We start from the raw sequence: 26,954 nt of genomic DNA, 5'->3' as shown, positions 1-26,954 counted from the left end.
TTAAAGAATATCAGCGTATTTGTGCTTATTACAAAGATATTAAAAAGCAAAAAGGTTTGATCGATTGTGGTTTATTATAAAATTACTTTTGCGTAAAAGCGAGTTCTCAGGTTCAGAATTATGGTCTAAATGTTGCTGTTTTGGTGTATTTTTGATCCACTCTGGATCCGTGGTTCACTTTATGGGGAAATCGTGAGCTCAGAAGAAAAACAAAGCATAGATAAAAACTGAGAACTTAATAGAAGATTAATCTGCAAAATTATCAAAGATCTCAGTTTTTTTTAGTCCTTTATTTCAGCTACAGAAATGATTAGTTACCTTGGAAATACCAATCTTCATGCAGATCCCTGAAACAGGAGTGTGTGTCAGAGCCCAGGCTTGCACAAGAAGCTTTTTGGTGTATGAAGCAGAACCAGATTACCATTTTGTAGAGAAGTTACCATAAGAGAAGTATCCCTTTCTCACTGTAATCTAAATCTATGCTCCGCTGCATGTCACATTTACATTGCACATCTTGAGCTGCAGAGTTGTTTGAAACTTGTGAATAATTCTCTCGTAAAGAAACCAGAGACCCAAAACTGTCGTTATGGTGTCAGGAGAGTAATGCTATGGCTGCTTCACTGATTCCCTTCATTGAAAGGAGACCGACTTTATGAACACAATGACTGTGCCAGAGTAATTTCGTGGGGATTTTCTGGCTTTTTTTAAGTACCATAAAGCTCATTTGCAGCTTTTAGTTCACTTTTTCCACAAGAAAATATTTCTCGTTAGTGCAAAAGTTTGATTATCATCTATAAATACAGTTTTCTGTTATTTAAACATGTGTATGGACTCTGTATCTTTACTACACATGAAGAAAATGATCCAACTTGCTGATTTAATAGTGAAAAATCAAACGTGCATTAGTTAAATCTAGACATGAAGCTTTGATGTTTGCCCCATAGGCAGCTCTAATGTTTTTTGTAATGGTGAAATGATGTGAGTCTTAGATGATTTATGATGCAGCATTCAGAATCCCTGCAGGCGTCTTCACGAACCAATGGCATGCATTTGGCTAAATGTGTATAGAACCGTCGTGGTGAGTGAGGAAATTGTGAAGGATCAATGATGGCTCAGGGAAATCACATCACACTAGGTCTGTGTTCTTTATCTGCTTTACGAACCATGCAGTACCTTATAAGTGCTCCTATTTCAAGGCGGTGATTGTCACATAATAAAGCCAAAAACTGAGACCTTTTCCTGTTTTAAAAATCTGAAGTCTTAGCTACCACTAAAACATTTATTTATGTCCTCAAAAAATTTTAATAGGTTGATTTTTCTGCAGCTTTTCCAATTCCAAAGCTGGATGACCCATTCAGCTGCTAGACTTCTCTGTCTGCAGAATATTATGTTTACAGGGAAGGAAAGTCATATGAGTCCTCCAGGGGCTGCAGGTTCTTGCCAGTATTCCTGCAGCCAAAGTTGTCATGCAAAGCTCCGGGTGAGAGCAAGTGGGTAGATAAAAGTGCTTGTGGGGATGATTCTGACAATGAGCATGGATTGAAATGGTCATTTTTTGTCAGGAGTCCGCACACAACGACACATTTCCTAATGGGTTGTAGCAATGGATCTTAACCAGTGGTTCAGAAAATGTAGCTAACCAGAGGGGCGCTGCTCCCTCGGGTACATTTCTGCTATGCAAGACCAATTTTAGTGGCTTGTCAAGCGTTTTATTTATTTATTTTTTTATTTTTTGCCAGCTTCAGACTGACTGAAATTTGATGCGGCATTATTCATTCCATCTGATAGAAAACACTTCAGCTGTTTAAGATGGCAACAGAGCTTAAAATATGCTAATTATTCAGACGTGCCAGGCAATTCTACAGCTGGCAGGTTGGCAAAACAAATAACAAACCTCACAACATTTGTTTGTTTTTAATGAAGTACAGAAACACTTAGTTCTGCTCATTTGCTAGTGAGGCCTAAACGACAACAGCCGTCGACAACAACAGTAACAGCAACAACTGCATTAATAATAATAATAATAATAATAATAATAATAATAATAATAATAATAATAATAATAATGGTATTAAGATATTACATGCTAGTTTGATGTATCGCACCATATGTTTACACTCATTAGCCTCTATTACAATAAGTCCATGTTACAAGGTCCTGGGTTGGACTCCTCTCTGCCTTCAAAAATTCCTGTTAGTTTTAGAATGAGCAAAGGTGCTGTTAACATTGCTCGGGTATTTTGGTCAGTATTGACAGGAGAGCATCACATATCTGCTGTAAATGTGTTGACTGCACATCTGATGCACATCTCCGCTTCTGCTACACTCTAAAGGTACTGGATTTGGACTGACACTTCTGACACCAACAAGGCAGTTTTGTCCAAATATTTACTACATTTTGGGTTATTTCCCCTTTTTTCAGATTATATTAGAGATTAGAGAGATTTATTTTCATTGTCACAAAAACAATGAAATTATGTTTGGAGCAACAACACTGCACAGTATAATATAATCATTTAGCACGTTATGACATCAGTGCACCTAAGTAACAGTGGCAGAGAGTGACACAGTGCAACAATGCAACAACCAGTTCAGAGCTATTGTTACAGTGGAAAAGGTTTTTGTCCATGGGAGGGGGCCAGAGAGGGGTAGTGGGGTGTAGCGGCCAACAGTCCAACTATTCAAACCAAACCATCCTCTGTAGACTTATTTTCAAGAAGAGGGCCAAAGTAGTAGTTTAAATGTATTGCAGGCCCCAAATTTTGATTTTATTTGTTTAAAAAAATGCAAAGATAATTTATGTTCATTTTATTCATTTGTACACATCAGCATTAGCCTGGCAAAGCCATCCTATGTATAAGAATATATAGTGTGCCAAAGGTCCATTGACGGCTCTTCTTCATGGGAAGGGATCCACAGCTGTCTTTTAAACTGCCTCCGTATGCTCCTGGACAACAAACAATGTGACATACTTACCTCCAAGGATGTCAGTCAGCAGGGCAGTCTGCCATACTCCATCAAAGAAGATGCAAATGCATGCTTTTTTCTAAATAAACTTAAGTACTTCTATCTGCTCTTGACTCAAAGAAAAGTCCAAGTCAAAATTGTGAAAAGTGGACGCCAAAGCCGTTTCAAACAGTATTGTCATCGTTGTATCAGTAACATCCCGCCCACCAAAAGAGCGTTGTGACTGGCCCACAAAACCAAAAGAGTGCTGTGACTGGACCGCTACGGAGCAGTCACCATTTTTGTTTTGCTCGGTTACACTGACATCCCGTCCAGCTGGCTGATAATGTGACATGATTGGCCCACCAAACCAATAGAATGCTGTGATTGAACCATCACGGATGTCAGTCAATGGAGCAGTCCATTACATCATAGAGGAACTACATAAAAAAAAACAGTTCATAGTTTTTATTATTATTATTTTTTTATTAAACGCGCTGTGATTAGCCAGCCACAACACTGACCGGCGCTGCAGAGGTTCCAATGGAACGTTGCTAGATTGCTAAATTCAAGGCTATCTCGACATAGGCTCAAAACAAAATATATGAGCTTAAAGATGTTCAAAAGTGTCAGTTTGTGTCAACAGCTTATAGGAGAGACAAAATTAATCATTTTTTAAATTCAAGTGGGGGCACAACACCAACAACACCCAGATCCTCTGTCTTCGTCATACCGATGCTCAGGTTGAACATAGACATGTTGTCTTCCCACATCTAGAAGCCTAAATGCACTGAGTTGCTGCCATGCTGTTTGTACTAAACAATTGATTGGCATACCTAATAATGTGACTAGTGAGTGTAAATCCACACCTCTTTCCCGTATTACCAACCAAAGATTAGTTAGTCCTTTTTGCTTCACTTTACTTTTTGTGCCTAATCACCTTCCCTCAGGTTTACCTCATGGGTACAACGTCCACAGGGACATCGCATAAACATACCTTTATCCCATCTCTATGGTTATTTAATCTGTATTAAATCTTTCAGTGCACAGGTTTTTTCCCCTCTAGAATTGTGGATTTGCAAGCCAAGTGAATTACATTGAACCCAGAGCTTGCATTAGCTGAAAAATTATTGTATTAACCCTTTTATAACCTTGTTTTTTCTGGCTGGAATTAAATAAGAAAAAGGACACAGAAAAGAACAAGATTTGATCCTCAGGCCAACAGGTGTGTGTGTGTGTGTGTGTGTGTGTTTGGGTGGGGGGGGGGGGGGTGTATAATATTGGTTTGATCGACATCATAAGGCTTAGATCTGAAGTATTTTCACCCCTGTTGAAATTGGATTTCCTGAGCAGTCTTGTGTGCATATTTGACACAACATGATAACATCAGCCATTTCACAAAAAGACAAGGTCATGTCTGTTTATTATTCCAAGGTCTTGTATTGTACCTTGATAAACAGAACTCATTGTGTTTGTGGTTGTGTTGCAGCATGTCATTTTCACTCTCATCCTAGCATCTAATTTTGATAATCAGCAGTCACATGCTGTCAGCGTGCATGCAGCCTTGTGGCAGTTGATCATGTCTTCACGTCAGCGAAGTTAGATGCCACTCCTTCGGAGCATCCTCCCCATTCAATCCCTCCAGGCCACCGACTGACTGGCACGAATCCTCAGAGTGAGTGGATGGCGATGGAGTTTGCACGGCTTCCTTAAAGTATCAGGAGCAGCATAAAAGAAATAAACTGATGTGATGAAAGGAGTTGTGGGCGGAGAGGCCTATTCAATGGTGTTCATTAATACAAAACTCAACAAGATCAGCCCCCATCTAGTTGACTGTGCCAAAAGAATTAGAATTATAGTCACTCAGCCAGAATATCAGCAATCAGTGTCCCGCTGGGGCGTGTTAGTGCACTATGGGACTGATTAAACACAATGAACAAATGTAGAAGTTGATGAGTAGAGCTAATTTTTGTTTTTTAACTATTGCTTTTATTTTACATGTGTAAATCAAATGAGTTGACAGTTATTTCTAACTCTACGTAAGTGTGACATTCTCATCCATTAGTGTGACACTAAAAAGGAAGGCTGGCTGCAAACATGAAACACTGTTGTTAAATCAGCAACAATAGACGTGCATGGGCCTAGTACTGATGTCATACCTTGTGGGTATTTAGCTGTAAAATTAGCATATGTGAGAAGGGAGGTGTCTGAATTGTTTTTCATAGTGAAATGTTTAAGCTCTTATCTCTCAGGGATTTTGTATTGGTGGAGACACAATATTGCTAAAAAATAGAATAAAACTTGAGTTTATTCATAACTTGGTTCCTACTGTACCTTTTAAACACACTCCTTGTGTGGTGGAGTCCAAAGGGCAGTGATGAAACAGCAAATTCCAACATTTTTGTTAATGTTCTTGTTGAAATTTAAAATTTTATTGTGTTACTGTGTTTGGCTGTTGAGACATGCCGATTTTTTCTTTAGTCATTGCTCTTTGCACATTTTTATTTCTCCTTGTCCATGTGTCTGTGTCCGTGGAGGCATCAAAGATTCCTTTAAGCCCGGTTCACACAGCAGGATAATCATAGAGATTTTTGACCCTCTCCTCCTCTTCTGGCAATCTTAAAGATGCGCCAGGTCAGCTCCAAAGATAATCTTATCAGATAGTCTTAACTTGTGTGGTGTGTTAGAAGTGCTCTGGTCTATTTGGGGGACGTCGGGAGGGGTCTGATCATAAATCCGGACTTTAAAACATGTTGGATTGGCTTGGATGGATTATTTGAGACAAGCAAATGTGCTTTCTGTTTAATGTGACTTTTAGCCAATCGGAAAGTGAGGTGATGGCAGTGTGCTGCTGGCTCTTCTTCTGCCATGTTAGTTTACTTTAAAGTCATGTTTTGTTTTGTGAGAATTCCTGTCTGAGGAGGAGGTGTCCATGAGTGAAAGTGGTTTGTGTGTGGTATGTCGTTTTTGCCAAGCTGGTGCATACCACACCTGGTGAGACCAAAACTGGTACATATGTGATTTTTTTTTCTCCCCACATGTGTGGTCTCACATGTTTTGAATCTTTTGGTATAGATAGAATTACTAGTCTATCCATGAATTTCATTTTGATTGAAATTCAACAGTTAGACACTACAATTTTAAAGTATTCCTACTAAATTCCTAGTGGGTCTATTGTTTTTCCACATTTAACAAAGTTTCATAAGCTGTAACTGTACTTTTTGGATTTTATGTGAAAGAAATTAATAAATAAAACTTAGCCTAGCCAGAAAAACTAAAACATCCCCGTTGAATCCTCTGCCATGGGGGCACTAATGGAATAGTGCTCTAAAGTGGACAATGATTGGTTTCCTTTTGGATTAATAATTAAAGTCCACTACCTTTTACTTTTAAGGTTTTACATTTCAAAGTATAAAAAGCAATCTGATCGTTACCTGTTTAAAACACGAGTTAGACTCAGTCTCAGTTGGACAGCAACAAATGGTATATTTCAGTTGTTGCTGATTTAGTTTTAACTGAAAATGCAGACGCTGCATGGAGAAAGTCATTATTCAGTAGATTGTAGAACCAGCTAAAAGCATGTGGCTTTTCAATTCTGTCTTGTATGCACTTTGCAGTCAAATTGAAGTCTAGACCTTTTCTTTGATATTTTGGTCCATTTTTCCCCCTCAATGTGTGAGTTTGTTGGGTATCAATAGTTAGGTCGAAACTCCAGTTATCAAATTGTCTCATATTTGACAAAATAATAATTTGCTATTAAAAAAAAATCATAGTTCACTTTGTGACTTTTGGCTGTAAAAGCAAGCCCAGTTCATCATCCCTCCACCACCGTGGCGTCAGCTGGTGTGAGATATTTGAGCTTATTTGCTGATTTTAGTTCCTTTTTTAGGACATTTAGTGCCTTTTGTTTGGTAGGAGGCTGAATATGTATCAATGTAGCTATGCCATGAGAATGGATTATTCATTTACCTTTTATTTATTTTATATCATTAGTAAAATATATCCTTTCCTTTAATCCTTATATATGATAAACATGTTTTTCTGATTAGCCAAAGTTGATGACCATATCTTCTAAAATTGCTAAGCTTGCTTGAATGTTTTTTTAGGCCGTAAACACATAAATAAAAAGATAGTGCAGAGGCATGAGTAACCTATGTTGTGTTTGATTGCACTAGTTCAATAAGTTTAAATATGCAAGATTTGAAAATACTTTCTTAAATCAATAAAACACTACAACTTATGGATTAATTGTGTTACATGTATGTAATAATCCAAATACATTTGAGCTAAATGTATTTTATTCAATTACGGCTCATAAAGAATGTAATCTGTATTTGACCTCTACTTGTGAGAACACTTTGCTCTGAGCCGTCGGGCAGTAAGAAATATGCAGTGAAACAAAATGAGCAGAATTTCTGTCTCCAGGCATGAAATGATCTTGTTTCACAAAATACATTACAAGACTTCCAGATCAGCGGAGTTCAGTTTCACCATGTTGGACAAATGTTAGAAATTTTAAAGGGAAAGGAAGAAAAATAACCTATATTTTCACCTTGTGTTGCTCAGTTTGAACAAAAATGGCTAACTGTTTTTTCTAATCAAGTTATTGAGTACAAAAGGAAACTAGTTTCCCAACTCACCTCTGTTTTCAACATCTCGTTGCAACATGGCAGTATGTAATGAGCCATCATGTGCAAACATGCAAAACAAAACTATTTACAGCAGCCATTAAAAGGAAGGAAATAAGCAACCAGCTAAACAGAAACAGCCCACAAGATGAGCCAGAAGGGTTCACTAATGTGTCCCTGAGCTCGACATGTTTCTAGCTTTAGGTGCTTAAACACAACCGGCACCATTCTCAGTTTCTGTGGTTGGCGGTGCAGTTAGGAGGGCTAGCCGCTGAACTTATGCAATTAGACAGCTGAGAAAAATAACCGAAACACCCCACAGCTTTTATCTGCACAAAGTTGAACTTTTTCCAACTCAAGTAGCTTTTAGCTGTTTTTCAGATTTGCACAAAGTACATCAAATATGAATGAAGCAAAAAGCTTCATACTTATTGAATTAAGTAATGGGAATGTATGTAAAATGCATTCTGGAAACTTAGTATTTCCTGTTTAGGGTCAAGAGAGGCCATGATGCTTTTTAATGCGACTTGTAGTCATTTTTCACGTGTTCGCTTGTAATAGCCAAACTAACTGGACTCAAAGTCACTGTTTTCTTGTGATACAGCTTTAGAAGTTTATTGAAGCACATTTGATTATCATTTTCCAACCCATGTCATCATTTGAAGCTATTTCCCTAATTAAAATGGGAATGTTGATGAAATAATGGATTCCCTCCATTTAAGGCAGTCACATTTTGTAGGAGTCCACAGAGAGGTGGCCAGGGCAGGCAAGCAGAACTAATTTCTAATTCCTTTTTGCTGAAGACAGTAAGATAAGGGGCTAGCATCTGGTGCTAACTGGACCATGCTTGCTCCTTGGAGGTCTGTACATCATGAGGTTGGGTATATTAGCTAAGGGCTAGCATCTGGTGTTAATTGGACCATGCAAACACCTTTAAGAGCGTTTGTGCACTTTCTTACAGTTGGTTGGAAGAAACATATGTCTGGCGTGAAGAAGCTCCTCTACTCCATTTGCTGTCTAAATCTTGTTGTTAGAGTTGTTTTTTAAAAGCAGCTGTTTGCTTTTTGAACATGCTCTTGGTTTGTTTTAAAAAATAAAGTGTAAAAATAGATTTAGTTAAATGGTCGTTTGGTAGTGTTTATGGCTCTTGTTTCATTATTACATACTTCAATGCTCCCTAATACATGTATTTAAAGGATCAGGCATAAAAGAATAAGGACATAAACACAGTGCCCAAAACTTTGGTTCAATTTGAAATTATTAGACTATGAACGGATGAAATTTGCATTCAAATATTGACAGAAACACACAGGAAGTCTTGACCCAAACATCCTCTATCCATTAAACGTCAGCTGTATGTTGACTAGGAATTACCATAACAATAACAGTTTCCCCAGAGGAGGAGGGGGAAACATCATTAGATGAAAGATTTCCAGGAGTGGTGGTTGACCATAAAGGATTCCAATAACCAATGACCATTATTTTGAAATGAATGCAGCTGACATATAAAGCTCTAGCCATGATCTATAGTAAGAGCAACCTAAAAAGAAGGTTCCTTTGTGAAAAAATGTAATGATTTTAAAGCATTTGACCAATCAAAATCAATCAGGCAGGAGTTCATATTAAATTTGCCTTGCATCGTAATATTATGTCAATTTAAATGTGGTCTAAAGGTAAAGTAAATTGTTTTGTCTTGTTTGATTAATGTTACAGAGGAGTTGGTGATTTATTTAATGTTTCCAAGTCTGCTTTCTTGGCCAGTTACACATAAATCTGATGTTGGGCAGATCTAGAATCAGCTTTTCAGTAACTTGTGAAACAAACTGAAAAGTTTGAAGACAACAACATGCCAGCTAAAATAAGGCTATAAATTATAAAAATGTTGGTGGCAAAGTAGGTATTTTATTTGCAGATGACAAGCTAGCTTGTTTAAATGCACCTTTAAATTAGCACTGCATGCTACTAATGCAAATGATTACGCACTGCAGAAAAATCAAATAATGAGTCAAGAAAAACATTTTCTTAGTTTAAGAATGATTTTGCTTTTGCATTAAACTGCTTGTTTTAACTGTTGTACTGGATTGGAGTTAGAATTAGGGTTAGGGTTAGCAATATTTAAATACCACATTTGGTGTGGATGTGTTGCCTTGGTCTGAGTGTTCACGGCTCCCGGGTCCGGGGGTTTAAGATTTTGGCATCCTTCTGGTTGACCCCGGTGGCTGCCTGGAAGGATCTGAGTCCCTGGGCTCTGTTGGGTCCCCGGCGGGGCTGGTCGCCCCTGGGTCCTGGGTTGCTGGGTTCCGGGCTAGGTCGGCTTGGGGGTGGGAGGCTGCGGGCGGGCCTGTGGGCTTGCTGCTGATGTCTTCCGGGACGGGCTGGTTGTGGCCCCCCGGGGCAATCCTCTGCGCCTCTCGAGAGGGGGCTGGGGCCTTTCTGGTTATAGTTTCTCTGGGGTCCCTGCGCTCTGGGACAGCTCCTGGATCTCTGGGGCTTTGGGCTCCCTTCATCTCCTACACATCTTTGGGGAGCAGATCTGTGGCCCCTCACACTCTCCATTGGACTCTCCTATAGAGAAACCTTATATATACAAGCACATGTACACACACAGGTGCTCACATGGTGCTTTCATAAGTAAGGACTTGGGCATGTTCAACACATGTCTTAAGGTTGTGGTTGGCACTTAATGCACTGTGATTTATTATCATGTGACTGTTCAGCAAAACAATGTCGATGTTATATTTCCTCATTAGGTTGAAGCAGTGATAGCTTGGTCTTGTGGTATTGTATTTTTTTTGTATGTTTGTTTGTTTCTCCCTTTCGTCAGGTCTAGAAGCATATGCTTGTCCATCATTATTGTTTATTTTGGTGGAACACCCCCCACCCCAAAAAAATTATTAAATAAACACATTTAAATACAGGGTGTTTAGGTTTGTTGGTCTGTCACATTATTAAATGTGCATTAAAAGAGAATTATTTAGTCGATTTTGGTGGGCTTCATTGAACAGCGATGGTATGATGGTCATAAATAAACTTGTGCCTTGGCATGATTTAAAAGTGAGCTGTGATTAAATAACAAAAATGAAACACTAATTTGTATTCTCCCTGATTAGAGTAATGGGTTATTTGGTCATTGTTGTGTATGAAACAAATTATCATCTGGTAGATTTCCCCTGGTTTACAATATGTGCATGTAATTGAAACTTGGTTAATGAGTTTCATTGCCCAGGGTCCCTCAAGGGTCCTAATCCTGCTTAAGTGATGTTGACAATATAGTGTTATTCTTGTTTTCCAATCTAACAGAACTGAATAATCTTATGCAAATTGGAATTGATTAGTTTTCAAATTTCTAAAAAAAACAAATTATGCTCTAAAGAAAAAGATTAAGTTCCAAAAGTCCATGTATTTGTTATTCAACTAAAAAGGTGAAATTAAAATATAGATTCATTACATGCAAAGCCAACTTTTTCAAGCCTTGATTGGTTATACTTGTGATGATCAGGGCTTACAGTTCATGAAAACCCCACATTTAAAATCTCAGACAATCAGAATTGTGGAAAAGGTTCAAATTTCTAGACTCAGTGTCACTATCTAATCGGCCAATGAATCCAAAACGCCTGCAAAGGGTTCCTGAGCCTTTAGATGGTCTCTCAGTCTAAGTTGAATTATTGAAAAAAACGGACTTTTTCACAGTGATTAGTGTTTTACTTGTTTTTGTTTACATAGCTATTTCCTAATATTCTTGCACTACTTTAACCCAAAGTTTGACAACTTGGATGACATACATGGCTACATTTACTTTTCCTCTTAGTATTGTTCAAGATTCAGTCAACAGAAGTGACAGCAACAGTCAGTTTAGGAAAGTGTGCAGAAAAGTTTCAGAAAAAAAGGTCACATTGGTTCAGGCTGTTCCCCTTCACCCATCACATCATATGGCTGAGGAGAAGTTTTGGAAAAACAACAACAAAAAATACTCTTATCTAGCAAAGATGTTCTGCTCACAGATAGAAAAATGTTCAAAGACATTGTAAAGAAAGTTGTAGCTGCCAGGTAAAGATTTACCATCCAGAAAGGAAAATACCTCGACTGTCAAAGTTGATTTAAACGTTCAAGCTGCTCTTGCCAAAGAGAAATAACACCATGTGCTGCCTTTGCATTCAGCTAATTCTACTGAACAATATGCACTTGTCATTTTGGATTCATTTTCATACATTCATAAAATGATGTTTTGAATTGAATTTGGTGAGAACTGTGTCACTAAATCCATTTGCAGCATGACTAATTGATTCTTCACAAGCACCGTCTACTTTTCAGGGTAGTTTATTGGATGCCATGCAGAGTACAATATTGTGTATAATTTAAAGCAGTCATGTTCCAACATTTTAATTTGAAATATGGTTTTACATCTAGTTTTAGATGAGTTGGCACTGGCATAATCTACTCCATTAGTAAACGTGGAATGAAGCCCTCACACTTCCTCACAGATAGAGCTGTATCTCATTGCTGCAGTCTAAGCTGGTGTTGGGTGTTGCGGTGTGTTTTTGCAAGACTACATTTAGCTATAATTCTTTTCTGTGTTAAGCATTATCGTGATAATGGACTAAAGGAATAATGTTAGAAAAGAAGATCAATTTCACAACATTTAAACTCACCCCTTCTCATTGGTTCACCACAATGTAGGCATGAATGTCTTGACTCATGCTTGATTGCATGTGTATTTTTACGTGACAAAACCATCCATCCATCCATTTTCATTCGCTTATCCGGGGTCTGGTTGTGGGGGCAGCAGAGAGGCCCAGACTTCCCTCTCCCCTGCTACTTGGGTCAGCTTCCTAATCCTAAGGTGTTCCCTGGCCAGCTGAGAAACATAGTCCCTCCAGCATGTCCAGGGTCTTCCTTAAGACTGCTCCCAGTTGTACATGCACGGAAGGCATCCTAACCAGAGTCACCTCAACTGGCTTCTCTCAATGTAGAGGAGCAGCGGATCTACTCCAAGCCCCTCCTAGATGATGGAGTGTCTCACCCTATCTCCAAAGGAGAGCCCAGACACCCTGCAAAGTAAACTAATGTCAGCCACTCATATCTACATTCTTTTGGTCACTACCCAAAGTTAATGACCATTGATGAGGGCTGGAACGTAGATAGACAAGTAAATCGAGAGCTTCGCCTTTCAGCTCAGCTCTCTCTTCACCACGACCGACCAGTGCAATGCCCGCATTTCTGTAGACACAGCACCAATCTGCCTATCAATATCACGCTCCATCGTTCCTTCACTTGTGAAAAGACCCCGAGATACCTAAAGTCCTCCACTTGAAAAAAATGATGGTAAGTGTTCATGAGACAAAAAAGAAGAACACCTGAGACTATAACTCAAGTTATTAAGATTTTAACATCTGTATGGTGAGTATTCTCTCTTTTGTTTGTTCTTTGTCTACATGGAGGGAAGTGACTGGGGAAGATCCTCCACCTGCAAGAGCGGCTTTGTAGTTAGTTTATTATTCATGTGGTCTACTCCACAAACCACCCAATCTAGGCCAAATCGCTGCTGTAACCCCCAAGTGTCTCATCCAATACATTCGTATATTCATTCACTCCACTCCATCCCATCTCAGGAATCATTGACCACTCCATCCCACCTATCTCCTGATTCATAAGAACTGAAAAGCATCAGACCCAGAGCAGAATACGAGTCATCAGACTTCACTGGTGCACACCTGAGTGAGTAAAAGGACAGAGAGCGTCCAAAAGCCTGATTAATTCATGAAATCCCTTGAACTTCCAAACCTGTGCACTCAAGCATCTTTTTCTCTGAATCCGTTTTACCTGGGATAGGTTATTTAATAAATAACTACTCAACACAAGACAGAGCAGTGCGATGGGTCCGGTCACTGCCTGTTACAACAGTGTGTTCATTCATTTTACACAGTTGTAAAGGGTGTAATTGTAGCATGGCTGTAGACAACATTCATTTCTCTCTGACAGAGCAGTGTTTTTGTCAAGCAGCAATCTCTACTGTTGCATAGGCCACTGGATACATCAGAAGGTTGATTCAGGGGCAGGAAGCAGGAGATCTAGCAGGAGTCTAGATAGCAGTAGTGCATTGTCCTTTTCACTTTCTGGCAATTTTCCATTTGTTTAGAATTAATACTGTGATTCTGCCTTTTTTACTTTTATTCACTGTCTCCATGGAAAGAGTCTTGGATGTGAATGGGTGACAACGGAAGAGGAGTTAACTGCCAGCCCCATAACCGAAGGGCTGCAAATTCGAGCCCAACTCAGTCCATGTCAGCCATTGTGTCCTTGGGCTAGACACTTCACTGACCGTGCCTGCTGGTGCTGGTCGGAGGGGCTGGTGGTACCTGTGTTCGGCAGCCATGCCCCTGTCAGTGTGCCCCAAGGCATTGTGACTCATCACCACCAGCATCACTACAACATGTGCCTGAGTGAATGACTGTGTTGTGTAGCACATTTCAAACACAGAGGCAATTCAGTGCGCTTCCCAGGACCAAGAAAAGCAAAATCAACATGACAGCAAAAATAAAATACACAAATGTATTATTTATTTCAGACTAAAGAATCAGATAAAAGGCAAAGTTAAATTGTGAGCAGTTACAGTGCAGACGGTGCAACATAAGAAACGCTCAATTCAGAAGCTAACGCATTCATGAAAGATTAAAAATGTATTCTCAATGTTTAGATTTAAATGACCTTGGGGGTTTTAGGAGTCTAGAAGGTCTCTGTGTACAATTGATTACAATTTAGAGTCTATCATAGATTGTCACAGCTCATCAACCATCGCAATAGGAGATATTGCTAGACCTCATTTATTTAATAGATATTGAAATACATTTATATGTGTTATTAGTTGAGTCGTTCCACAGAAAGTCTGATATCACAGGTGATTTTGCAAGATTATCAAAGTTTGGAACTCTGATGTGAAAGGCAGTAGGATTTATGAATTTCACTCTCATTTTTAATGTGTAATTTTGAATTTAGTTTCATGTCAGTAGAATTAATCCAGCAGTTTATATCTTATGGATTACCTTGCTTAAAGCATTTTCAAACATCCATGTCAGCTATAATATCCTACTTCTAAAAAAACAAAGAAGGGACTGGGAATACATCATTTGAGCCACAGAAACCACCAGGGATTTGCATCCCTCTTTTGGAAACTTTACCAACATAAGGTTATTTAGCGACTTGTGATTTTTATTTTGAGAGGCGCTATATAAAAGATTTTTTTTCTTTTTCTTCTTCTTCTATGCTGTGTAATTGCACTATTTTCAACACAAAACCATAATTACAGATCCGATCAGCAGTTATTTTCCTCTTGGCGTAGAATAAATCTGGATATTCCACCAGGAATTGGGTTTACATTCAGGAATTGAGTTAAATTTGCATCAATGATCAAAAGTAATCAATAAAAAAAATATTCCAAGCTGGTGTCAACATCCAAGCCACAGGACTGTCTGTTAGAACGGGAGGGAAACCGTGAAGAAACAAGTTGTTAAAAAGCAAATTTGTTTTTGTGAAAAAATGTTGCTGCCTTGGTTCATGGGGTAGCTTGGCCTCATGCTCCAGTGATTATTGTGCATTAGCCCATTGCTGCAGATGTTGTCCACATGGGATGGAGACTGAGGAGTGACCAAAAGGGCTCGGCTTCGAGAGAACGGACTGGATGTTCCAGAACAGATGTTTCCAGCCTTTGTGCATTTGTCATTTGAGCTTTAAGCTGGTCATTGAAGGGCATTCGAGTATACTGAGGGCAAAGAGAGGTGGAACGGGGACCCCAGCTGTCAGCAGTCTTGGGAAGACCCCGCCACAACCTACTCCCCCTACGGCAAATTCTACTCCCACTTTCAAGGGCCTTACAGTCAAATCCATATAAGTCCTCAAATCAAAATCCAGAGAATTTGTAATTGACTGAGAATTAGGGCACATGGTGTATTGTTGAACCTGCAGAGATTATGCATTATGCTTAAATCTTTGGAGATTGTGCAACGCTGGGATATTAGGCCTCCATTTTCCCTGATTGCCTCTTGGTATTATTTCCATGCCTGTGCTATGGCAGCTTTTCCATTCATTCCATACCTTTTTCTCCTTCCTTAATATTTTAGCTCATTCTCTTCTTAGTTTACTGTCAGTCCCCTCCTGCTTCCACTCTTCTCTCCATTTACTCCCCCCCATCCCCAGCCCTACCCGTCCTTCTCCCTCTCCGTCTCCTCCTCAGAGCCTCTAGCTGTCTCCCCACAAGTGATGTTCTCCTGGCCAGATGATGCATGCATATCTCTTGTGTCTTCCTGATGCTAACTCTCGTCGACATTTGCACGGCATTGTGGGATTCTGCTCTAGGTCATATTTCATGTAATGATGAAAATGATGATGGTGATGAGGATTCAGAGAGTGATGAGTGTGTATGTGTGTGTGTGTGTGTGTGTGTGTGTGTGTGTGTGTGTCCGTGCAACTCTATTTTCAGCTGTTGCCTTATCTTCAATATCAATCAGCACAATTTGATGAGATGGTAGATAATGGGGTTGTCACAGAAAGTTTCCCTGGGTTTACAAGTTTTGGTTGACTTTTCATCTCCTTTTAATAGATGTTCATCATATCTTGTGAACACCAGCCCATCTCCCATTTGAAGAACTGGATTTTATTGTATTATTTGGTTCTAATTAAATACTGCAACACTTTCTACACTGCTTCCTGCTCGTATTAGAGGGTAGATGTTTGTGCTATTTGTTTGTATTTTGCACTGTGTTTACCTGAACTCCTTGTTCCATTGAAGAGACGCAATATGAAAATTGTCCCTAATAGGACAGCATTTTCCTGGCAAGTGCAATAACAAGGGGAAATGTGTTCTAAGCAAAAAAACAGAGCGAGAAGTGAACCAGCAGCATAAACACATTCAGGGAATAGAGGAAAGGTGGGGAAGGGAGGTATCGTTATCGGATGAGCGAGGGCCATGGCAGAGTTTTGGCCCTCCTGGAGCGTCTTGTGTGTGCATGCGTGTGTGTGCTCATTATATGTGTGTGTATGTGTCTCTCAGTGCTGGTTGTGTGCACATTTTAGGGACTTACCACTGTCCAAAGCTGTGTCAGTGGATATAGCATCTATGGAAGAGAGATTTCTCCCCAGTCTCTGCTACACACTAATTAATCTTCTTAAACCTGCTGGGCCTGTCTCCAGGAATCTTACACATCAGAGAAGGCAGCTCTGAATCCAGCCAGGATTTTCTCCATGAAAGCTGTTGGAAAATCACTTCAGCCTTGCAGCTGACAGCTTTCTGTCAGGATCTGCCGAAAAGCACCGCAGAATGGAGACAAATACAGTCTTCTCCTGTGACGGAGGCTGGGTGGGGGAAGGTTAAAACAAGAGTCATGAAATCCCTAAAAGAGTTGCATTGTGGGTCTAAATTGTTAAACACTAACCATGAGTGTTTGTCGTCATCAGAGTTCTTTATCCTACAGATGACAACAATATCACACACAATACATGTCTAAAACCGCTGTGGCAAATGTCTCTTGGGTTCAGCTTACTCGCCTAACATCAACTTATTTTGTCAAATAATGAGATTTTATAGACGTAGCACTTTTTGCTTCCCAGTGCAGAACCCGTCCTCTGAATATCAAGTAAGAGCTGAAGATGAGGTTTCAAGGTTTTGGTTGCACTTAAGAAGATTACAGTGTAATGATTGGAGAAGGGGGACCCAGCGCTGCAGGAAAAATGAAATGTCTTACAGGTTTATTGCAACATGCTACAACATCTACTGTATAACAATTGGGCTGATACTGTGGCATGTGGGTACTCATGAGATTTCATAAATTAAACTAATATTATGCAGATTTTGTGGATTAAAACGATAACAGAGCACCGCAAAATGTTCAAGTCTGTGAGAAAAATCCTGTAATACTTCACAAACAGTTGTTCTTTTACGATGTGTTATTCATCTTGAGGAAACTAGAAAACATTGAATTCACTTTTAGTCAACAACCCACTAGGAATGCTCCGATCCAATCACGTAACTGGAAATCGGGCAAGATCACGTGTTTTTGAAAGGATCGGAATTGGGAGAAATAAATCAGATTTAACATTTTAAAACAACAAACATTACTTTTAAAATGAATCCTGAGATAGAGATTTTCTAATTGAAATAAAATGGCTTAGTTTTAATTTCAATAAGTCCCTCTACATTATAAATATTTATTTCTTGAACGTAAACAAAGCAGTGATGTCACACACTTTGCGGCAGGCAAAGACTCAGATACCAAGTGCCGTTGTTAGCAAGCCTGCTAACACAGAGCTAACGTGTATCCTCAGGAGAGCTAAAATATCTGCGTATTGGTGGTATTTTAAACCGGACATCAAAGGCAGAGCTGTGTGTGCATAATGAGCATTCAACATGCTGGAAAGGAAACCACTCCATGATTCGCTGCCTTCAAACAAGCTACTTTCACTGTTGGCTTTTCCCTTCAGGCATCAACAAAGCAAATCACTGGTCTCATTAATCCCCAGTTTACCTCTAACAGTCACAGTTCACAGTGGTCAGACAAAAACGTGGAGAAAGTTACACTAATAAACAAAGAGATATTGCCAACAGACTGCAAAACATCAGGGTTTCTAGTGTCGGAGCCGCGCGCTGGAGCTACAGGTGTTATGCAGAGAAAAGTTACCCTGCCTGCCGAAGGCTCCGCCTGCCTGCTCCGTCCGTGAACACATGTTGTTTACAACTGCATATTGAGGGAGTAAATAACCTGAAATAAGCGCAACACTGCAACTTGAATTATATTCACAATATAAACAAGTTTTTAATTGGTTAATTTGTAAATAAATGAAAGTGAAACTTAAATGACAATTTGGATGTGTTTTCTTCGTATTTTAATGCTTTCCTGATTTTTACCCCCTTTTTTCTTATTTTAATGTTTTGCTAAAAAAATTCTTCTAATTTTAATGCTTTTCTGATAAGTATCGGATCGGAACTCGGTGTCGGTAGATACTCAAAATCAAATGACTTGGAATTGGGTCAGGAGCAAAAAAACGTGATCGGAACATCCCTACAATTCACAAATACTGATATTATTAATTACACGTTGCTAGTAATGGCCTGGACCTTTTGTTTTCAGAGCTGTTCCTGGTCTGTGATCCAGTCCCACAGCTGACTGTGTCCTGGTTCTTTTCTTTCCTGGGGAGGGTCGTCGGTCACATTTCAATGTACAGTAATCTTATAACTCAACACAGTACTTTAATAAAGTATGAGACATTGGTTCATTTTAACTCAAATTATATAGAAAATGCAAATAAACTACAAAAACAGGCCAGGATTCTCTGGATCATCTCCAGAAAGTAACTCGAGCTTCTACTAACATATCCACTTGGATGAAAACCAGGAATCCATGTATGTTAACATATGGCTGTGCCATGCCCCATTCCATTTAAAATATATGAAATCATCGGACCATCCCACCTGAAAAATGATGGGGCACAAGACTTGGTTCAAAATGAGAAGGAGCTGGGAACGGGAGTCTGACATAGTGATTGTGTGGTGAACGAAAAAGTCTCATGTGAACAGCGTTGGTTTCATTCTGCTAGCCGGTAACCCAATTAACACTTGTGCCAAATTAGTTTTCAACATCTCTTATGATGTGATGCAGTAAAAAGTAGGATAATAAAAAGACAGCAGATGCATCTGCCACACTGATTAAAGTTTGAAACAGCATGCTTCAGCTTGAATAACCAGTATCAAAGCCAGACATTTAAGTGCTTCTTCTTTTGGTGCTTGTGAAATGAAGATTGTTCCCCATGTTTGGCAACAAGCTAATGATGGGCAGCAACAATGAAGGCAACAGACACTGGCCTTTCTGGAGTCTTAATTAAATTGTTAAAAGCTGCAAAATAATAATAAAATAAATAATAATAATAAAAAGATTATCAAGGTAAAACATTTTTTGTTTTTTGGCTGAGTGACAATATTATGTTGGACTAGAAGAAAACTAAATGGTAACAATGCAGACTACAGTTGGAAGTGAGCCATTAGACATGTTATGTAAAATACGGAGGGGGAAATTGACAATATTTTAGGTAAACATTATAACATGACATTTTTTTCTCCATGATATGGATTTCATGTCATCATAATCACTGCCATAGTGTACATGCTCATGATGAGTAAATAATGTTGCAAGCTGGACTCGCTGTTGAGTTTCTTGAATCAACTTCATATTTCCTTACTTAATCCTTATTTAATTTTAAGAGTATTTTTTGTTTAACACAGAATAAACATGCAAACATATTATTACTGAATAAACTCTCCGCTTCATATCTTCGTTTTCAACGCTATGAAGAGTTCTGGTTGAATATCTTTGGAATATTTGTCTATGTTACTAATTGTGTTTACTTGACCGCACTGGTCACGAATATACTTTCAATTAATTTATTTCTTTTTACTGAAAGTGACTTTTTATTGTTTTTATTTTTGTTTCTCCACATGTTCCTCTCAGTCTTTTTCACTAATGCAGTGATTGTCTTTATAGCATGTCTGTGATGGGGTTTGGGATGGGTGGGGTGGGTCTGAGCATTGTGAGCCAGTGTGTGTGTGTGTGTGTGTGTGTGTGTGTGTGTGTGTGTGTGTGTGTGTGTGTGTGTGTGTGTGTTGTAATGCTGTCTATTATTATTTGATATGCTGTCTTATACATTGCTGTATTGATGTAGTAGAGGACCCCCTTAAAAACGAGATGTTACATCTCAAAGGGTTAATCCTCCCTATAAATATATGTTAATAAATAAATAAATAATCCATCCATCCATCCATTTTCATCCGCTTATCCGGAGTCGGTTCACGGGGCAGTAGCCTAAGTCGAGAGGCCCAGACTTCCCTCTCCCCAGCCACTTGGGCCAGCTCCTCCGGTGGAATCCCAAGGCGTTCCCTGGCCAGGTGAGAGATATATTCCCTCCAATGTGTCTTGGGTCTACCTTTAGGCCTCCTCCTAGTTATACATGCCCAGAAAACCTCACCAGGGAGGCATCTGGGAGGCATCCTGACCAGATGCCTGAGCCACCTCAACTGGCTCTTCTCGATGTGGAGGAGCAGCGAATCTACTCCTAGCCCCTCCCGGATGACCGAGCTTATCACCGTATCTCCAAGGTAGCCCAGATACCCTGCGGAGAAAACTCATTTCGGCTGCTTGTATCCGCAATCTCGTTCTTTCGGTCACTGCCCAAAGCTCATGACCATAGGTGAGGGTAGAAACATAGATCGACTGGTAAATCGAGAGCTTCGCCTTCTGACACAGTTCTCTCTTCACCACAACAGACCGGTACAACGCCCGCATCACTGCAGATGCAGCACCGATCCACCTATCGATCTCCCACTCCAGTTTTCCCTCACTCGTGAACAAGACCCTGTGATACTTAAACTCCTCCACAATAAATAAATAATATAATATGAAAATGTGAACTCTAAGAATGGAAATGTTTCAATAGTCAAACTAGCACTAGAGCTACATAAATGTTAATTGCATACTTCTGACATTAACCAACAAAGCATTCATGGAAAAATAAACTACTTATGATCCATTCAAATGAGAGCTTTAAAGTTCTGTCTTTTACAGCCAAGGATTTTTCTTTTCTTTCTTCCTGCTCTCTTTAAAATGAAAGAGCAATTAACACCGTAACTGCTCCTCCATTAACATCTTCAGTTAAGTGCGACTGTCGACTCTCATTATTCCTGCAGCCTGTCTAACTGCAAGCATTGGATAGTAATGCTTATTCTCTAAATCTGTGTTTTCCCCATGAAAAAAATCAACAAGTTCCCAAAAAAGTTGCATGGAACTTTTGAAAACTGTGAATAGATGTTATAAATTAGACTCATTAAACCCAAAAAGCTAAATAAGTGTGCATTTTAACATAAGTGAGATTCTATAGCACTATGGCACAAAAATAAAAATCATTATTTTAAGGAGATAGTGGCCTCTGTCACATAATTTTCTGAAGTGTTAGCGAAGAAGAAAAGTCCAAGCGAGGATTTTAGGAGTCACCCCGAAGGTGCTAACAACCCATTAAGTAGTGTATTAGCTTTATAGCTTTTTATACCGGTACACCATTTCCAGGAACTAGCAGTGAACAACATCACAGCTGAGCTTCCTTCAGCACTATTTCAGGTCTCATTTCCTGATATTTGGACACCTCCCTCACATTGGATCACATCAACTCAACTCTACCACTCTACTTTACAACGTTGATGTTTGATCTTCACAAATAACATAAGCCCGGAAGAGTTCCGCCATGTGGTGAAGTTGCTAATGCTAAGGGTTAGCTTAAACTAGTCGGGACGATCTCTGCTGTTCCCTGGATGTTAAAAAAAACAGCCTTCCCTGTTGTGAGTCAAGATTGTTGAGTCAATGAACGTTCAGTGACAGTGTGCTGTAGATCTGTCAGGCTTTTTAAATCCTAGAGTTTACAGGGCTGCCAACTTTTGAACATGTCAAAGAGTGAGACGCGGTCACGGGGTTGGGAGCGGACGATTTGTCAACCGTGCAGAGCGGCGGGGGGGGGGGGGGGGGGGGAATTAATATTGACTTTATTTATTTATTTCTACTCTGTACGGAAGAGGATTAGAGCCACTGACAAGGACAAAAAACAAAAAAAGAAAAGAAAGAGAGAGAATTCTGACTTTTAACCTCAGAATTCTGACAGGGAATTCTGGGGAAAAAAGTCCGAATTCACTTTCTTTTCTTCTTGTTTATCTTTTCAGTGGCCCTAATCCTCTTCTGTACCTCTGACTTTACAGAGGGAACTGACCTTTGTTTAATACAAATTTTCTTTTCATGAGGAAAATTTAACATTCAACTCTCCTGAACATCTTCACATTATCTATCTATCTATCTATCTATCTATCTATCTATCTATCTATCTATCTATCTATCTATCTATCTATCTATCTATCTATCTATCTATCTATCTATCTATCTATCTATCTATCTATCTATCTATCTATCTATCTATCTATCTATCTATCTATCTATCATCTATCTATCTATCATCTATCTATTTATTTATCTATCTATCTATCTATCTATCTATCTATCTATCTATCTATCTATCTATCTATCTATCTATCTATCTATCTATCTATCTATCTATCTATCTATCTATCTATCTATCATCTATCTATCTATCTATCTATCTATCTATCTATCTATCTATCTATCTATCTATCTATCTATCTATCTATCTATCTATCTATCTATCATCTATCTATCTATCTATCTATCTATCTATCTATCTATCTATCTGTCTGTCTGTCTGTCTGTCTGTCTGTCTGTCTGTCTGTCTGTCTGTCTGTCTGTCTGTCTGTCTGTCTGTCTGTCTGTCTGTCTGTCTGTCTGTCTGTAGTAAAGAGTTACAGTAACTTCTAATTATAATGAATCTAAATGATTTCAATTCCACCTAGGGGTGGGCAATATCACGTCATTCATAATATTACGTTATTATTTCCTGCTAAGAAAAACAATCTATCATGTTAAGCTAACTTAATGATGTAGTTAAATCCACTAAACATGATTATGTGCATGTGGGTCATCAGCATGAAGTTATTGAAGTTATCAAAGCAAACATGGCTGGAATCAGTTTTACTGTAATCTGTGTCTCTAAGTGTGTGTGCTGCTGTAATGAGTGAATGTCCCCACTGTGGGACTAATAAAATGTACTCTATTCTATTCTATGATTTTATATCAGCCAGTAGGAAAAAAAAGTTTGAGGAATTTTGGCCTTTCCAAACTTCCGTACCAGTAACCTGGTCATCAACCTGTGGCTGATGAGTGAAAACAAAAGAGAAACATTCGAGACTGAAACTCCGTCAACACGGCTGCATTTCTAAATAAAGCATGTCATTATGGCAGCGCGCGCAGCCGCAGCTCCCAGTTCTGGAAAACCGGGCATGCCCGTCCCATCAACAGCAGGTGGAGCTCATCGCTCCGCCCATCTCACAACCAGAGCAGAAAAACGCACACCTGTTTGGATTATACAGATGGGATTATGTGTGAAATAACACCAGTTAAATTATTACTTACGTGTTGTTTGTGTGTATGTTGTTCAGTAGCTAATGCTATCATTAATATCATCTGTTTTTTTTCATAAGCCCTACACACTGTGTATGATGCGCGTTTGGGGAGTGCAGGCGCTGGTTTAGCGTGAGATATTGGAGGTGTGGCATGAGAGCGTGTGGAGAGGGTCAAATGCGAGTGTCTCACGCTCAGTGCGTGAGAGTTGGCAGCTAGGAATTTCACCATCTATTTTCTATCAGAAGCTAATGCAGGAGATAGCATGATGGCATGAAAAACCCAGTGACCGATTATAAACAGAAATAATAATTAAAAATAGGTTTTCAGTGTCCCACCTTTTAAGTGAGTTGTTATTTGTAGCTGAAATTCTTATTTTTAACTGTGATTGAGTTTCCTCAGAAATAGGAGGGGTGATGGTGCCACAAGAGTTAAATGATCGCCCCGTCATCAGAAGGTTGCAGGTTCAAGCCTCGCTCGGTCTGTCATTGTCATTGTGTCCTTGAGCAAGAAGCTTAACCCCCCTTGCCTGCTGGTGGTGGTGGGAGGGACCAGTGGCACCTGTGTGCGGCAGACTCGCCTTTGTCAGTGTGTCCCAGAGCAGCTGTGGCTACCGTGTTGCTCATCACCACCAGGGTGTGAATGTGTTCGTGAATGGGTGAATCACTGATTGAGTTGTAAAGTGCCTTGGGGTTTCCAGGTCTCTAGAAGGTGCTATATCAAATACAGGCTATTTACCATTAATTTGTTTGCTAGATGTTTCATGGAACGGTTTATAGCTAAATGGTTATATGAGCATTCTGGAGGTTTATGAGAGCTGGGCTAGATCTTAAGGACATCCAATAATCATTGTTGTCTGGTCCTATCGCTATACAGGCATGTAGTTGCAACCAGTTACTGCCCAGATGACTTTAGATACCTAAACAGAGTTTCTCCTTTAGGGACACTAGGCAATGCCTCACGGGAGTGGAAAGCTATGTCATTCCCGGGGAACTCGATGTACAACCACTGATGCTCCCCCATCACATGGAGTCAGCTGAGGTGGTTCCGGCATCTGATTAGGATGACTCCTCAGTCACCTCCCAGTGGAGGTTTTCCTAGCACATCCCATTGGGAGGAGACCCCTGGAGCAGACTCCAGAACTTGCTGGAGGGATTAAATATCCTCTTTGGCCTGGGAACACATCAGGATCCCACAGGAGCAAGCACAGGATGTCATTGGGGAGAGGGTTATCTGGACTTCCCTACCAGACCTGTTGCCCCATGACCCCATGACCTGACCACAGATAAACTGATTCCACATTGATAAATGGATGACTCATCCAGCTGCTTCACAGAGGGGAGCAGTCATGCCCAGAAAGCTGCGCGAAATGTGGAAAAGAAGACAGTCAAAGCAAAAATAAGGACTATAAATGTCCACTAGTGATGGAATCTGGACACAAAATACAAAATGATACAGCTGAATAAAATAACTTGTTATAAATTGTTAAAGATTAACTTTATAATCAAGCAAAACATGTTAATTGTTTAGGGGAATGTTTAAAGGCACCTTTATTACCCCTAATATAATATAAAGTTGTTGCTTGTGACTCACGTTCTGCCCCGAGCAACAGTTTTTCAATCGGATTGTGAAACACAATGAACCGTTTTCTGATTAAATACACTCCGAAGCACTGAACATACACTGTAAAACAAAAAGCCACTGCATGGTTTTTAAAAAGCAAAGGTGTTTTTCTAAATCTGGGTTCAAGTTGTTGTTAGTGCACCAGCTTTTTACCAAACTACCCATTTTCCCAGTCAGATTTGTTCATTTTACTTCCCAACATCTGTCATGACCCAGCACTGGAACACGTCTGTGTCTGTGCACTCATCCACACCAAATGTTTCACACTATCAAACAGGAGCAGATTTTTCTAGTCTGTTTTGCATTTTTTATTGAATCATTTCACATTTTCTTTAAACATTTAACAATGAAATTTCATATTTTGTGATTAATTATAGTTGAGCCCCATCTAATGGGGCCAAACTGTGTAAATATTTAGTTCTCTTCTTATAATAGATTTATTTCCAATCTTGCAAAAACTCATGCTGACATAGAAAAGCTATAAAAAACCAGGATGACTCATTAAAGCAGATTTTTTGTGTCAGAAGTGATGCAGTTTATGCTTTTGCACATTCAACTTGGCCTGCAATGTTAGAAATGTCTAGGTGGACTTCATACGAGGATTCATCACTGCAACCTTTAAATTAATAATTTGCCAATTTTGTTGTGTTTCTGTGTTAAAGTTATTAAAGGAAAATACTCATTATTAATGAATATAGCTTTTTAATGTAGCTCTTTCTAGGGGAAAAGTCTTTAACATCCAGCAGGATTGAAAAGACTGGCAGGAGCGCCGGCGCTCCCATTTGCATGTGTTCGAATGCTTGCAGAACTGAAACCATATAAGATAGAACAAAAATGTGTTTTGCATATTAAACCGGAGGCGTTACACCTAAATCTCACACACTGAACACGTTCCAGAGCGCTGCGTATTTCCGCTAATGAGTTTCCAAAAATCAACAAAAATGTGCAAATCAGAAAAGCGTTTTCAGTCAGACACAGACGCTGTGTCATTCTGATCTGCAGCTCACAGGGCTTCACACGCTGGAATAAACGTCAACACGTTGTCAACGTGAACTGTCACATGATTATCACTCACCCAATCACCTGCTTTGATGTCATTTTCCCGCAAATTGTAGTTCTTTGCAGTCCCAGTCTTTGGGCTTTTTCTTGTGCTTTATCGCAATAATACATTTAGACAAACACATCCTACACACATCACACACCCACTACAAACATTTTGATTACTCATGGACTCGCCAAATGGTACATGCTTCCTCCTCGAAGCGGTTGACGCCATTTCAACGCTGGATGATGTTTAGGTTTCAGTTTCTGTTTCCTCACGAATATATTCCTGAAATAGTCTTTATTATTGTTATTATTATTAGTGAGAGAAAAGGAAAACTAAATACTACTGAAAAATTTGCTCCACTTATTCAGCATTATTATATAACACTCCTGATGATTATTATTATTTATGTTTTTGTCACAGTTTATATAAATGAGTGTATCTCAGAAACTAATTTATGGAAGCACTTCAAATAAATGTGTTGTTGTTTGAAATGATTGTGTGCAACTTTTTTTCATTGACAATTTTGAGGGATACAAGTGTGGCATTAAAAAAAAAACAATTGTCTATTTTAAAATGGATAATTGCATTTTTTAGTAAAATAGTTAGTTGCTGTGAATATTTTACATTTATATTATTGAAATTTAGAATGTAAGAGTTGTAT

General features: G+C 39.2%; 1 protein-coding gene across 1 annotated transcript in view; it reads left to right on the top strand.

Moving 5' to 3' along the window:
• Positions 1-26,954, top strand: part of LOC107386600 (roundabout homolog 2) — a 128,240-nt gene that overhangs the window by 5,611 nt on the left and 95,675 nt on the right. The gene's annotated exons all lie outside the window — the stretch shown is intronic.

This window comes from Nothobranchius furzeri, chromosome 10 (assembly GCF_043380555.1).
Source record: "Nothobranchius furzeri strain GRZ-AD chromosome 10, NfurGRZ-RIMD1, whole genome shotgun sequence".
Lineage (NCBI taxonomy): Eukaryota > Metazoa > Chordata > Actinopteri > Cyprinodontiformes > Nothobranchiidae > Nothobranchius > Nothobranchius furzeri.
This window is presented reverse-complemented; position numbering and strand designations above follow the sequence as displayed.